The sequence below is a fragment of the Canis lupus genome, chromosome 13, assembly GCF_048164855.1.
Source record: "Canis lupus baileyi chromosome 13, mCanLup2.hap1, whole genome shotgun sequence".
In the NCBI taxonomy this organism is placed as follows: Eukaryota; Metazoa; Chordata; class Mammalia; order Carnivora; family Canidae; genus Canis; species Canis lupus.
The window spans coordinates 46,632,105-46,645,704 of record NC_132850.1 but is presented as its reverse complement, the minus strand read 5'-3'; the positions used below and the strand labels follow the sequence as shown (position 1 = coordinate 46,645,704).

General features: G+C 36.4%; 1 long non-coding RNA gene across 1 annotated transcript in view; it reads left to right on the top strand.

Annotated features, from left to right (window-relative positions):
• Positions 1 to 12,723, top strand: part of LOC140603047 (uncharacterized) — a 246,415-nt gene extending 233,692 nt beyond the window's left edge. The window contains exon 10 of the long non-coding RNA XR_012006094.1: positions 12,558 to 12,723. This is a non-coding gene — a long non-coding RNA (uncharacterized lncRNA). The remainder of the gene's footprint in view (positions 1 to 12,557) is intronic.
• Positions 12,724 to 13,600: the final 877 nt, after the last annotated feature.

Below are 13,600 nucleotides of genomic sequence, written 5' to 3'. Positions count from 1 at the left end.
TCTCTTTCTATTTTTCCGAACAGCTTTAGTAGAATAGGTATGGTTTCTTCTTTAAACGTTTGATAGAATTCCCCTGGGAAGCCATCTGGTCCTGGACTTTTGTGTCTTGGAAGGGTTTTGATGACTGCTTCAATTTCTTCCCTGGTTATCAGCCTGTTTAGGTTTTCTATTTCTTCCTGTTCCAGTTTTGGTAGTTTGTGGTTTTCCAGAAATGCATCCATTTCTTCTAGATTCCTAATTTATTGGCGTATAGCTACTCATAATAAGCTTTTAAAAATCATTTGTATTTCCTTGGTATTGGTGGTGATCTCTCCTTTCTCATTCATGATTTTATAAATTTGAGTCTTTTCTCTCTTCTTTTTAATAAGGCTGGCTAATGGTTTATCTATCTTATTAATTCTTTCAAAGAACCAACTCCTGGTTTTGTTAATCCGTTCCACAGTTCTTCCGGTCTCTATTTCATTGAGTTCTGCTCGAATCTTTATTAATTCTCTTCTTCTGCTGGATCTATTTGCTGTTTTTTCTCCAGCGCCTTTAGGTGCAATGTTAGCTTTTGTATTTGAGTTCTTTCCAGTTTTTGGATGGATGCTTGTATTGCTATGTATTTCTCCCTCAGGACTGCTTTTGCTGCATCCCAAAGATTTTGAATGGTTGTATCTTCATTCTCATTAGTTTCCATGAATCTTTTTAATTCTTCCCTAATTTCCTGGTTGACCCTTTCATCTTTTAGCAGGATGGTCCTTAACCTCCACGTGTTTGAAATCCTTCCAAACTTCTTCTTGTGATTTAATTCTAGTTTCAAAGCATTATGGTCTGAAAATATGCAGGGGACGATCCCAATCTTTTGGTATCGGTTAAGACCTGATTTGTGACCCAGTATGTGGTCTATTCTGGAGAAAGTTCCATGTGCACTTGAGAAGAACGTGTATTTGGATGTTGTGTTTGGATGTAAAGTTCTGTAAATTTCTGTGAAATCCATCTGATCCAGTGTATCATTTAAAGCTCTTGTTTCTTTGGAGATGTTGTAGACAGATGTTGACAGAGCAAAATTCTCTATTCAGTGTCAAAAGAAAGTTTGTCTATTTACTTAACTCTTTTCTTATTACATAGACTGTTAACACTTGCTGCTTCGATGGATTTAAGCCTATTCCTGGTTTTAACTACAATCAATATTTCATCCAAATATATATCACTAATCCCGAGTTCCAGATTTGTTTGTTCAACAGCATCCTTGACATTTTCCCCCAGAATATCTCATGGACTTCTTAAATTTAACATGTCAAAATAGCACCCTGGATTTTCTCTTTCTCTGTTTCACCTGAGAAACCCAACTTTGCCTCTTTCAAGTTTCTCCATTGCAGTAAAGGAATCACCACCCTCTAGTTGCTGAATCCAAATGTCTAGGATTTGGGAGCTGCACTGCAATTTGCCCTGGCTTATTTTTCACCATACTCCACTTCTATTCTCTAATTTGAGCCATCTCCTTCTCTCACCTTCTAATGAATGCAGATACCTATTGAGAAATCTCCTATAACCCATCTTTCACAAGTAGCCAGGAAACCTTTGAACATGTCAAGAAGATCATGCCACTCTCTTGCTTAAATCTCTGCAATGACTTGTAATAAAATCTAATTTCCTTATCATGGCCAAGGGTTCTGTGCAGTCACCCCTCTACCTCATTCATACATACCCAGACTCCCCTTAGATCATTACCCACCAGCCAAATTTGTATTCTGTTGGGCTGTGTATTAGTTTTCTATCCTCTGTACAAATCACTACAGACTTAACAACTTAGAACAACATATCTATTATCTTGTAGTTTCTGTGGATTTGGAGTCCAGGCATGGCTTACTTAGGTCTTCTACTTATTTATAGTATCAGAGGCTGCAATCAAAGAGTTGGCTAGGGTTAAGTTCTCATATGAAGGCTAAACTAAGGAGGCATCCATTTTCTCACTAGTGTGTTTTTTGGGGAGCATTCGATTTCTTGGGGCTGTGGCTTTTCCAAACCCAATAATAGAGAGGGGGGGGGAGACTAGAGTGATTCTGATGAAAAGATGAAGTCTTATATTACACAAAATAATCATGGAAGTGGCATCTCATCATTTTTGTTATATTTATTTGTTAGAAGAAATTCACAGGTACTACTCACACACAATAAGAAGAGATTATCCAAAGGTGTGAACATGAGAAAGAGGCAATCATAGGGAGGCACCTGAGTTGTCTGTCTGCCACAGGGCAACATATCAACTCTGCTTCCACCTCTGGAGCTTCACCTGTTCTATTCCATCAATCTATGATGCTCCCCACCCCCACCAGTTCTGTGCCCAACTCTTCCATTCCATCATTTATTCAAATGACTCTTTTACATGGAGGCCTTCGCTAAGAATCCACTCTAAACAAATATCCCCTAACACATGCACACACACACACACACACACACAGAGAGAGAGAGAGAGAGAGAGAGAAAGAGAGAGATAGAGAGAGAGATAGAGAGAGAGATTATATTATACTGTTTTATCTTATTAGTAGCCCTGAAATCATTTTGTTGCCTTATTTACTATTTATGCCCCATTCTCCTCCACTAGAATGAAGTGTCCAAATGCTCATTAGAGTGGAGACTCATTTAGCACTATATTTTCAGCACTTAGAAGTGACATGCAATAGCATAACTAATATTGTTGGGTACATTTAAAGTAATTTTGGAATAAAAAGCTGGTAATAATTTTACATGGGATAAAGAACTGAAAGAATTCTGATTCCCACTTGGAAATTTTTAAAAATTTACAAAACCTCTGTTTTAAGTATTAGTCTGCTAAGGTGAATAGCCAAGTGTAAAATATATTATTTTGAATTCCAAGGTCTGAATTAAAATTTGTAATTATTTATAGCTTCTTGTTTTGAAGGAAAAGGATGTGATTTATCAAATGTTTTATTTCTACAATGATTATTTTATTCCTAAATATACAATACTTCTTTGCATGAAGATTAGTGTAGTAAAGGTTAAAGTAGTAAATTGCACCTTAATTTAGACTCATGTCTTTCCAGGTTGGAAAAAAAATAGACAACTTGAATAGCTATAATACTCCCTGGGACAACAAAAAGATATTGAAGTCATCCTCTTTGTAGAGTTTCATGAGAAGGCAGTCTTTGATGGAAGCACCAGCTTAGTATGTAGTTTATAGCTTGACAGATTAAAAAAAAAAAAAAAAGAAGTATCAAGTCACCAAGAAACAATCAGAATGTAGTAATTGATTTACATAAACCAAAAATCTTAAAAGACTACTTTATGTATCACATTGCCAATTTATGCTCAAATCTATATTTGACAAGGCAACAAATCTTGACCATTTACTTAGGACATAACTTCCCGTTTCACTGTGGAAAGTAAATGTAGGCCAGAAAGTCTATTGCTGAAAACAGAATAAGAAAGGAGTCAGATGTTCTTAAAAGATGGGTCTGTCAAGCTTTGACCACCTGCAGGGTTGCATTACTCTAGGGAGGTCTCTAGCTAGATAACTAAAATTGGCCATTGGAATCAAGCCCAGTCTCTCTGGAGACAGCTATAGGACACTTGGCAAATTATTTCTTGTCTAGTCCATTCTGCTGTTTTTATCAGTCATGATATTATCTCTTTTGGGCAACTTATATTTCACTAGAATTGATTATAAGCATAACTTTCAAAAAATACAAGTAGGTCTTTATAGCCACAAGTTCTCAGTCTCAGAGGCAACATTTTTATAAGCCATTTTGCACAATGGGCTACTTTTACAGATGCTTAGTCTGTTTATGAGTGTTGATTTTTACAGTTCAGAGTTTCACTTGACAATCTCTTTCTCTCACTTTCAAACCCTCTTGATACATTCTCTTCAGTACCTGTAGCCTTCTATAAACTGACTACATACATTGCTCTTTATTAAATAATCATCTGCTTAGATAGTTTTGGTGGCACAAACAGGGGAAAAATGGAAAATATTTTTGTTATGAATTTCATCAATATTTAGAAGAAAAAACTATTGGAAAACATTTGCAATTTTTTATCATGATTTTCAACTTTTTTCTCTCTGGAACAAAAGATAATGAAGGGGAAAATGGAAACACTGAAATAAACAATTTGAGTGTCAAGTTCTTTAAAAATACTTTACTCTTTCTTCGATGTGTTGTTGGAGCAATGAAACATGACACTGATGTGCTCTTCCAGAATTTATGTATTTAATGACTTTCGAGATGAGCTCTATCTACTGAGAATGCCTGTAGTGGTAGTTTATTTGATCTTCAACAGACTACTGTCTATCTTACCCTTCAATTTGAATGTTAAAAAAAAGGAGAAATGATTTGGAGAATTTTCAAAGCTTACTATGTATTCCAAGTGAGACACCCATTTTTTTTTCTGCTAGGAAACCAGTAGGACTCATTAACCCAGTAAGATTCTGCTTTTGCAAAAATATGCCTCCAACCAATGAATTTCATACAAAATTAAGTGCATAAAGTAAGCTCATCTTATTTATGGTAAGCTCTTATTCAGTTAAAAGAACCTCGTCAGATATTCTTCTGCACCTTTATGAGTTTCTTCTTTTCACAAAACCAGCTACCATTTCAAAAGCAATTCTGGGATCAGAAGAGAGGAAAGGGCGGGGCTGCAAAAAATATGAAAAACTCACTTGCTAGAGTACCTAGGAAGTCTGGAAGCAGGAATTATGGAGTCACTATCTTTTTCCCATTCATTAAGCTTTCTCTAATTGTTCCTTTTCTAATCATCCAAGTTAAGGTCATGCATTTCCAGATGAACTGTAACCTGTGTTATTCCAGTTGTCGGGATTAATAGAGGGCTAACCTGCACCATGAGAGAAGCAAACCAAGGGTTTCAGATGGCAGGAAGGGAAAGCAGCAGTGATTCCAGTGGTGGGAATCAGGCTGGACAGGGTGTGGGGGCCACACTGTTCTTTCTGGAGAGAGGAAGTTAGTGAAAGATACACTTATGAAGGGCAAATGCTAAGATATGAGGGGTACATGAGTGAAGTGAAAGGTGCAGGATAGATGAAGTGGATGATATTAGAAGTTTTAATAACAGTTTGTTAATCAAAATTGCTATTGTCATTAAGTGGGAGTCAGTCAAATGATATGGAGACTACATTAATGCTGTAATTTGGGAGTTTTAAGGAGATCTCTCACCTTCAAAGGGACCATTTCTCACCTTTGAGACATAACTAATTGAAGTCAGTAGAAAAAAATGGTTCGGAGCAAGAACTTTGGAATTAGAAAGTCTAAAAAAACAAAACAAAAAAAAAAATTCCCAGGTCTGCTGCTTGTTAGCTGGGAAAGCTGAAGTAACATGGCACAACTGAGTGCATGCTGCACATTTGTGGGTAGCTTCGCAAAGCTCTAGAGGCAGAGGTAATCCTAATCAGGCCTGAAACAAGCTATTCAAACAGAAGGGTCAGTATCTGGCTGATTGGGCCTGAACTTGAATGCATGCAAATGCAGTCCAGTCTGTGCAGTAAGAGCCAAAAAGTTTCTCAAATTACCTATTCAGAAAAGGTAGATTCTTAATCAGGGTTTAAATTTGCAAAGAGGAAAAATTAGCTCTGGCTAATATAAGAAGATATAATTTTGTTAAAATCATATTGGATCCCTCACGGAATATTCAGAGTTCGAGACCAAACAGGAAGCCTTGAACAATACCTCAAATCCTGCCTTATAACTGGCCCTGGGAGTACTCTTGTGTCAGAGGAAGTCTTTTGGCACAGATACCCCACCTTGGCCTTCTAAATCTATCAGTGTTGGCCCTGAACTTTGGACTGCCTCTGAAAATGACATGATGACTACCACAGCTCTTGGCCTTGCCATTTTCAGCATGACCATTATGTATTTGCAGGATTCACTTCTGGCTCAAAGTCTGAAGCAGTTTTGACTAATTGGCTGAAACTGGCAGTGTATCCATACCCTCATTGCAAAGTAGTCTCAGAGAGTAACTTTCGAGTGTATTGAGCTTCTATACCTGGAAGTGGACTTCTTGTATGGTACAAGGTTTCTCAAAATATAAGTAGAAGGTTCAGATGCTGGTGACTAAAATAGAATGACAAATTCTCATGATGATCTACCACTCTGGCTGCCCACTATCAACATACACAATATCCCTATACTTACACATATTTCTTTAAAGATTTTATTTAACCAGGTATTTAAATAAATGTTTTTTTCTAGTTATAAAAGTGACACATGTTTATTATAGAAAGCTTAGGAAATAATGAAAAATATAATGAAATGCTATCCATTGTCTAGCTTTAACATCTGTTTATCTCTATTTTCTTTTTAACTTTTATTTTTAAAGATTTTATTTATTCATGAGAGACACAGAGAGAGAAGGAGAGAGAGAGAGAGAGAGAGAGAGAGAGAGAGGCAGAGGGAGAAGCAGGCTCCATGCAGGGAGATCCAGGTCTCCAGGATCACACCCTGGGCCGAAGGCAGCACTAAACCACTGGGCCACCAGGGCTGCCCACTTACACATATTTAAAAAAAAAAAAAACTTACTACCTTCCATAACACAATTCTCCCTTACACAACCAAAATAATGATTAGTCCATACTCAAAAAGAGTCAGCCAAAAATATCACCTTTACAGCATTCAGATACAAGTCCAAGATTGCTCAGTAATATCCATCATCATTCAAATCCTGGTATGATTTCATAGCAGTATTTTGGGTAGATAAAAGTTTGTTTCTTTCTACAACTTGCCATTCACTATTGTACAAAAATATATACAATTTTTCTTCTCCACTGAACATTCTTTTATTTTGTCTATTTTGTCAAAAGGTTTATGTGATAGAATAACTTGAAAATGCATTCTAATTAGACACAAGTCCTTGGTCTTCCCAAATACATGAGACTGTGTGGTCTTCTGTGGTATAATTTTAACTATTATACACAGAGATTCTAGAAGGCACTCCAGGGATCCTCTTGGTTTTACCCATATTTCTTCTTTTTTCTTGGTAGTCAAGATCAACCATCCTATCAATATTATAATCCTTGCAATGAAACTAAAATATAAGAGAGCAGTCTCAGCTGCTCTAGTTCAATGAAAATGAAATGTGTTCTTGGTAGAATCATTTCTCCTTTTGATACCAAGAACTCTAACTCAGCACATCCAAGAGTTGTGTTACGGAAAAGTAAATTTTTGTAAATGGGATATTAGGTATTTCAATACCTCTTGATTCTTGGATCCAAGTATCCTGGCTCTGAGAAACAGCACCATACATTGATTCCTGGTTCAGAGCATATACTGTATCCTGTAGCACAAAGTCCCAAACTTAGAAAGTAATGTGTGTTAGGTACTTATGGATAATAGATTATGCGTAGAAACAGTTAAACCATGAGTATCAACAAACTCCCTAACTTCATCTCCTAGAAGCCATTTGCATTATAGCCATAAATAAGGCAGTTATAAGTTCAGAGGTGATGCTGCTTTCAGAAGCATAGGCAATAGAGAAGGCAAATTTATATACAGAAAACATGTCTATTCCAGTTAGGACAAAATACCACCTCCTCTGTGATAGAGTGGACATAATATGACCAACTTGTTACTAGCTAGTAGATTGGCCCTTCCAGGAAATGGTATCCTATCAGAAACATAGGGTGTTTTTTTGCTGCTTGCAAAATGAGCTCTCAGCTATAGCAAAGACAAGGTAATCCTTGGGGAGGGAAAATGTTTGTTACTGTGCCTATCCATATGTTACTTCCATTCTTACCAATATGATCACATTGCCCATAAATCATTGAGTAAGCACTAGAATAAATTTACCTCCACTGAGCAGGAGAGTATATCTACCTGGTTATTAAGAGCCTCTTCTGTCCATCTGGGTCTATTCTGAGCAGTCTATTCATATAACTCTTCCCCAAACTTCCATGTCAGCAATCTTGCTTCTTTCGGGTCTCTGATCTTTCAAGAAAACTATTAGACAATACCCATATATCAGCATGGACTCTTTTCTCAAGCACTTTCTCCATCTGGGTAAAGTGGAAAAGAGGATATACCATTCAATGTCTTGCCCACTAGGGTTAGCCCAGTTGGGATTCTGACTTTGTGTAGCATGACATAAAATGTTGAAGAGAATTTAGGAAACTTTTTACAAGTGTTGGTCAGGGTCCTTTAAGAGCTGATGCAAAGATGAGGTTGGTAATTTGCAAGGATTTTGTTTATGGAAATGCTTGAGAGAAAATAGGGAAGGGGCTGGAGTAGGCTAAGAGAGCCATCAAACTCTGATGCATTTCTGATCCCAAATGAAGGAAACAGAGACAGAGACAGAAGGGGCGGGGGATGGTTGGTGAAAGTACCCTAGACTGCTGAAAGGTTTGTGAAAACCATAGGGAATCATTAAGCCAAAGTTGGCCTTCAGAGAAACCAAGTGTCTCTCAGGAATGAGTTTGCTTTAGTACCTCTGCTGCATGTAGTCATTGGCTGGGAATGACCCATGGGAGGTGTGGGGCTACAAATTTCAAAACACAGTAGTTGGGACTCTAGTCAGTGGTCTGTAAATGCATTCTCATGGCCACTATGATGAATAATATATTCTTAATTTTATCTGATTATTTTGGAAAAAATGTGAAGATGTTACTGCTAAAATTGTTCTTAGAACCACTGAAACTATTATTTTTAACACTTTGTTTTATAATATCCAAAATTGTGCCTTCCTGGCTATGCTATTATTTTATTGACTTTCTATTTTCCCTTGTGGTCTTTTATGCTACTTAAAAATTACATGAGCCTATAATTATTATTGTAATAAAGAGAGTCAAGATAGATGTATTACCAAGAGAAGTCAATGGTCACTAACCTGGCCCTTATAAGATGACCCTTTCTGGATGGGCTACTTCAAAGACCTATTCCTCAGTTTTACAAATCCAGAACCATGACTGCAGCATATTCAGTGGTGATCAACCTTAGGAAAGGCCTTAACACAAAATAACTAAACACACATGCTGACAAGCCAATGCCAGTATATTCGCAGTAACAATATATTAATTAGTTAATTTATAGTGAGACTATAGTCTCCAGGAGAACCTAAATATTCACATTGGTTAATCAGAACATACCTTCCATCCATTTAGGAAATTCTACAAAGAGAAGGAAATTATACTTCTGATTGGTAAGCTTGGGATAAGAGGAAAGACAGCTAATTAAAATAATAATTTAGGAGAAAAACTTTGAAGTCAGATAAACCAAGGTTCTTGTAGAAAGTTCCTGTAAGTAACCGATTTCACCCATAGAGAACTAATGGCTTTTTTAGTTATTTTCAAAAAATGACTTCCTCTCCATCTTCTTGAGGGGCATTCATAATTTTTCTATGTCTTGACTTTAACAAATCAATATCTATTCCAGTTATAATCCCAAATATACTAGATTAATGAAAATGTTATTGTGTGTTCAGTTTTTCATTGCCTTGGTTGGAGCTCAAAATTTTATATTCTATATTGTTTTGGTGGTGGCCTCATCATCCACAGATCTGTGCCCCTATGTTCTAGAATTCATGTGCATCTAAAGAGCCAAGGTTTTCTGCCATTCTGTTCCCCTAAGTATACCTGTCACACCTCTACTCATTTTTCGAGACCTCAAATCACATTTCAAGCACTATCCCCTGTGAAGTCTATTGGACTGTCAAACTTCCACTCAGTCCAGAGTGCTGCATGGTCCCTCCTCAAGGCAACAAAGGCAATGTTATCTTCATAGCTCTTGTCACATGGTGCTGTGGCTGTCCACAGGACTGGATGATCCAGGGAGGCAGATCAGTTGTGATGGTCTGTGCCATACTAGTTTCTGTTAGGATAATTGTTTATGCAAACTGGCTGAAGGCAGGTAACTCGGCATGAATGCCTGGGAGTTCTGAGGGTTAGTATCAGAGGACACTCAGATCTGAGGTTGAGTCGGGAAATGAGTTGGGAGCGGAGAGAATTAGGAACAGCCTGAGGAGCAGAAATGGGATGGCTTGGACTTAGGCAATTGAGAAGACAAGGACATGTGTCCAGTTTTTTCTGATGCTGATGCAGATGGGTCACAGAGCTTGAAAACAAAGAAATAGTTGTCTCTCTTGCATGTCTGTCTTGACTTCTAGGCTGTGAGTTCACTGAGAATGTGGTTTATCTTTATATTCCTACCCCAGCAGACTACTTGGCCTATTGAAATGATGAATGGATAGATGGATAGATGGATGGTTGGTTGAATGGTTGGAGGAATGGATTTAGACTTTGAAATTTACTGCTTAGTACTGCTACTCCATATTTTTTTCCTGTTAAGTCTAATACAGCTTTTATTTATACTTTTATTTAATAAGTTGTTTTCCTATGAGACTGAACTGGAAGTTATAGTGGAATTTCACCAAATGTGATATTTGTCATCTTGTTTATAATAGTCTTTGAAAAATATCATTATATTCTATAATTTTGTTCATGAATTTAGAATTCCCCTTACAAATACAGTTAGATCTTTTTCCTTGGAAAATGGAAAATTTCATTTCTGAATTGTATTGGAAAAATACTGATATGCCTCTTAACATTTTAAGATATTTGCGTACATATAAGCAGATATGTATGTACACATACATGCTTATGCTTTTAAAATGATTTTATTTGTTTGAGAGAGAGAGAGAGAGAGCACACACACGCATGCACACGTGCACATGAGTAGGGGGAGGGGCAGAGGGAGAGAGAGAAGCAGACTCTCCATGGAGCAGAAAGTGCAGATATGGTGCTTGATCCCAGCACCTCGAGATCATGACCTGAGTTGAAGGTAGATGCTTAACCGACTGAGCCGCCCAGGTGCCTCCCACATATATGTTTATTATGATGTGCACACGTAATTAAAGTTCCAAGAGATGTGATGACTACTAAAGCATATTTTTTGTGTGTGGAAATTTGCCTACACTTGTAGAAAGCATTGTCATTGTGGTTTTATCCAGTGTGTGGAGCTACAAAATGAGTAAAATTAGCAAAAAGCATATAAATATGTTCAAATTCAAATGGTATTTTTTTAATTGGCAGATTTAGCAGTCTGAAAAAACAGAATGCACCAAACAGAACCAAAAGTATAAAAATGCTGGAAAAAAATGGGGAAATAAGTTTTAATACCAACTAATATTTATAAGACACTGTACAAGAAAGTTGGTTCTTTGTATACTTTGGAATTAAAAACAATGTGGTTTGCATTATACTGAGAAAAAAACAACTAAAACTAGAATTAAAGCCAAGGTAATATACCGTAGACATCAAGGTAACAGATTTTCAAGTTAGATCCTATAGGCTTTACAGGCTTCTTAGCTGTTGATGTTTTAAGGCATTTGTTTCCCACACCCTCATTTTTCAAACGTGCCTTCTGAACATTGGTATGCCTGCATACCATGCCTTCAGCTTGCTGCTGCTCCTTTTCCAGACCTCTTGCATTTTACTGAATCTTGTCAAAGACAATTTGAGAATGCATAGTTCAAAAACTATTTGCTGGTTATATTTGATTGAATCTTAAAAGTTATTTTTTTAGGTACTTTTAACTGCAAAACACTTAGGACAATTATATGAGTGTTATACATATTGGTACAATCTATAAAAAATGCTTTCCACTCTAAATTCAGTATAAAAATTATTACTTGCAAGCATCAATAAGCAAATGGCTTTTTGTTTTACCTTAGAATATCTAGTGCAGTGCACTGTTTATGTAAGATCGATAAATATTGACTAGATTTTTTTCCACCTAATTTATTTTACAGATAGGAAATAGTAAAACCTGAAAATATTTCATAGTTTCAATCAGGTAAAAAAAATACACATCATCATTTGACCAATCAAATAGGATATTTTGGCCTCAATTTTTAAGCTAATTTTATCAAATGTCTATGTAACAATAGAAAAACATATGTAATTCTGTATGATATTTAATGCAATTTAATGGAATCTTAGAGTTTCAACTAAGAGTTTAGAAAATGTATAATGTTCTAAAATGTTCGGTGTGAATAATTTATATTATCCGTAATTAACACCTATTAATTTGTGTTTTTTAATTAGATTTTATCTCATTCATAGTGCTTTCTTAATTATTGTATAAATCAACATTCTTTAGTTGTAAGTAATAAAAGTCAACTCTGAGTAACTCAGAAAAATTAATTTATTGGAATAATTTCAGAGGTTCACAAACTCATTGTGAAACGGTGAATAAGACTTGGGAAGGGCAGATATGAGGACACATCCTGGGGCCAGAAAACAAGAACTGTAGTTTCCATCTCAAGGCAGGTAACAACAGCTGCGGATGTGAGGAGAAGCCATGATTCACATCCAAAGATATGCAAATAGGCATTTTGGTTTTGGGTGTACAGATTTCAACAAATTGTCCTTCACATTGGAGGATCCATCCATCTAAATGCTCCAAAACCTCACTGATGTGAGAAAACTCTAAAACTCTCGTGTTTTCAAAAAAAAAAAAAAAAAAAAACTCTCGTGTTTTCATAAAATGTATTGTCCGTTTTCACATGCATTTACAGTACCAAGGCAGAGAGAGTGCCTGCTATTTCTTGCTCTTTAGGTTTCTAGTAAACGACCTATCAGTGTCATGATCAAGCCTGATATTCTACAAGATGGCAAGATAATTCAAGTCCCTGTGAACTAACTTGCAGCAAAGAGCCAAAGTTGACAGATTACTGAGTTGGAAAATAAAAGTGCACTGCTGTTCCTGCTAAGGTAAAAGCAAATTGCTTCTGTTTTTTCTATTAATCAAAATATGGGGCTAGGGAGTATATGCTGCTTACCAGGTTGCTCCAGCAAAAAGGCTCTATCAGGAACAGCAGCACAATGATTTTGCTTTTATTCTTCAAAACGTACATGTATTTTGTCCAACTAACCCAGGGAATTCAATGTAACTATGCAAAGAATTATCACTCTTAAATTTTTCAAGTGTGAAATTCCCTCATGAATGCAGTATTACTTTTAATTTATTGTTTTGGTATGCAAGTATAGGGTTAGCTTGCAGCTGATCCCGGGGATACTTGGAGACATAGTGCTCTCCCATGGCCAAGATATGAATGAAATGTACTAGCCAGTGACATACACTATGTTGTTTATAATATGTACATATTGTGTGTGTGTATGTATATATACATATATACATACACACACACACATATACACACACACACATATATAATATGTCTGAAACTCCCCTGAATGCACTCTGGACTAGTTTGTTCGCACTGTTTATTAAAATATATAGACTGATAATCTGTACCTATTTTACATGGTTATATAGCAGTCTTTGGGCTATGTGATCAGTGGGGGGTAGAAAGACTCCTAGGTGAAAAGGGAATCCTTGTACACTGTTGTGGGAGTATGAAATGGTATAGCCATTATGCAAAACAATGTGGAGATTCCTCAAAAAATTAAAAATAGAGCTACTTTATAATCCAGCAACCTAACTCATGGGTATATATATCAGGAAGAAACAAAATCTGTATTCAAAGAGAAACTTACATTCTCATGTTTATTGCAGCATTATTCACAATAGCCAAGGCATAGAAACAATCTAATGCCCTCCAATGGACGAATGAGTAAGTAAAATGTGGTATACACACA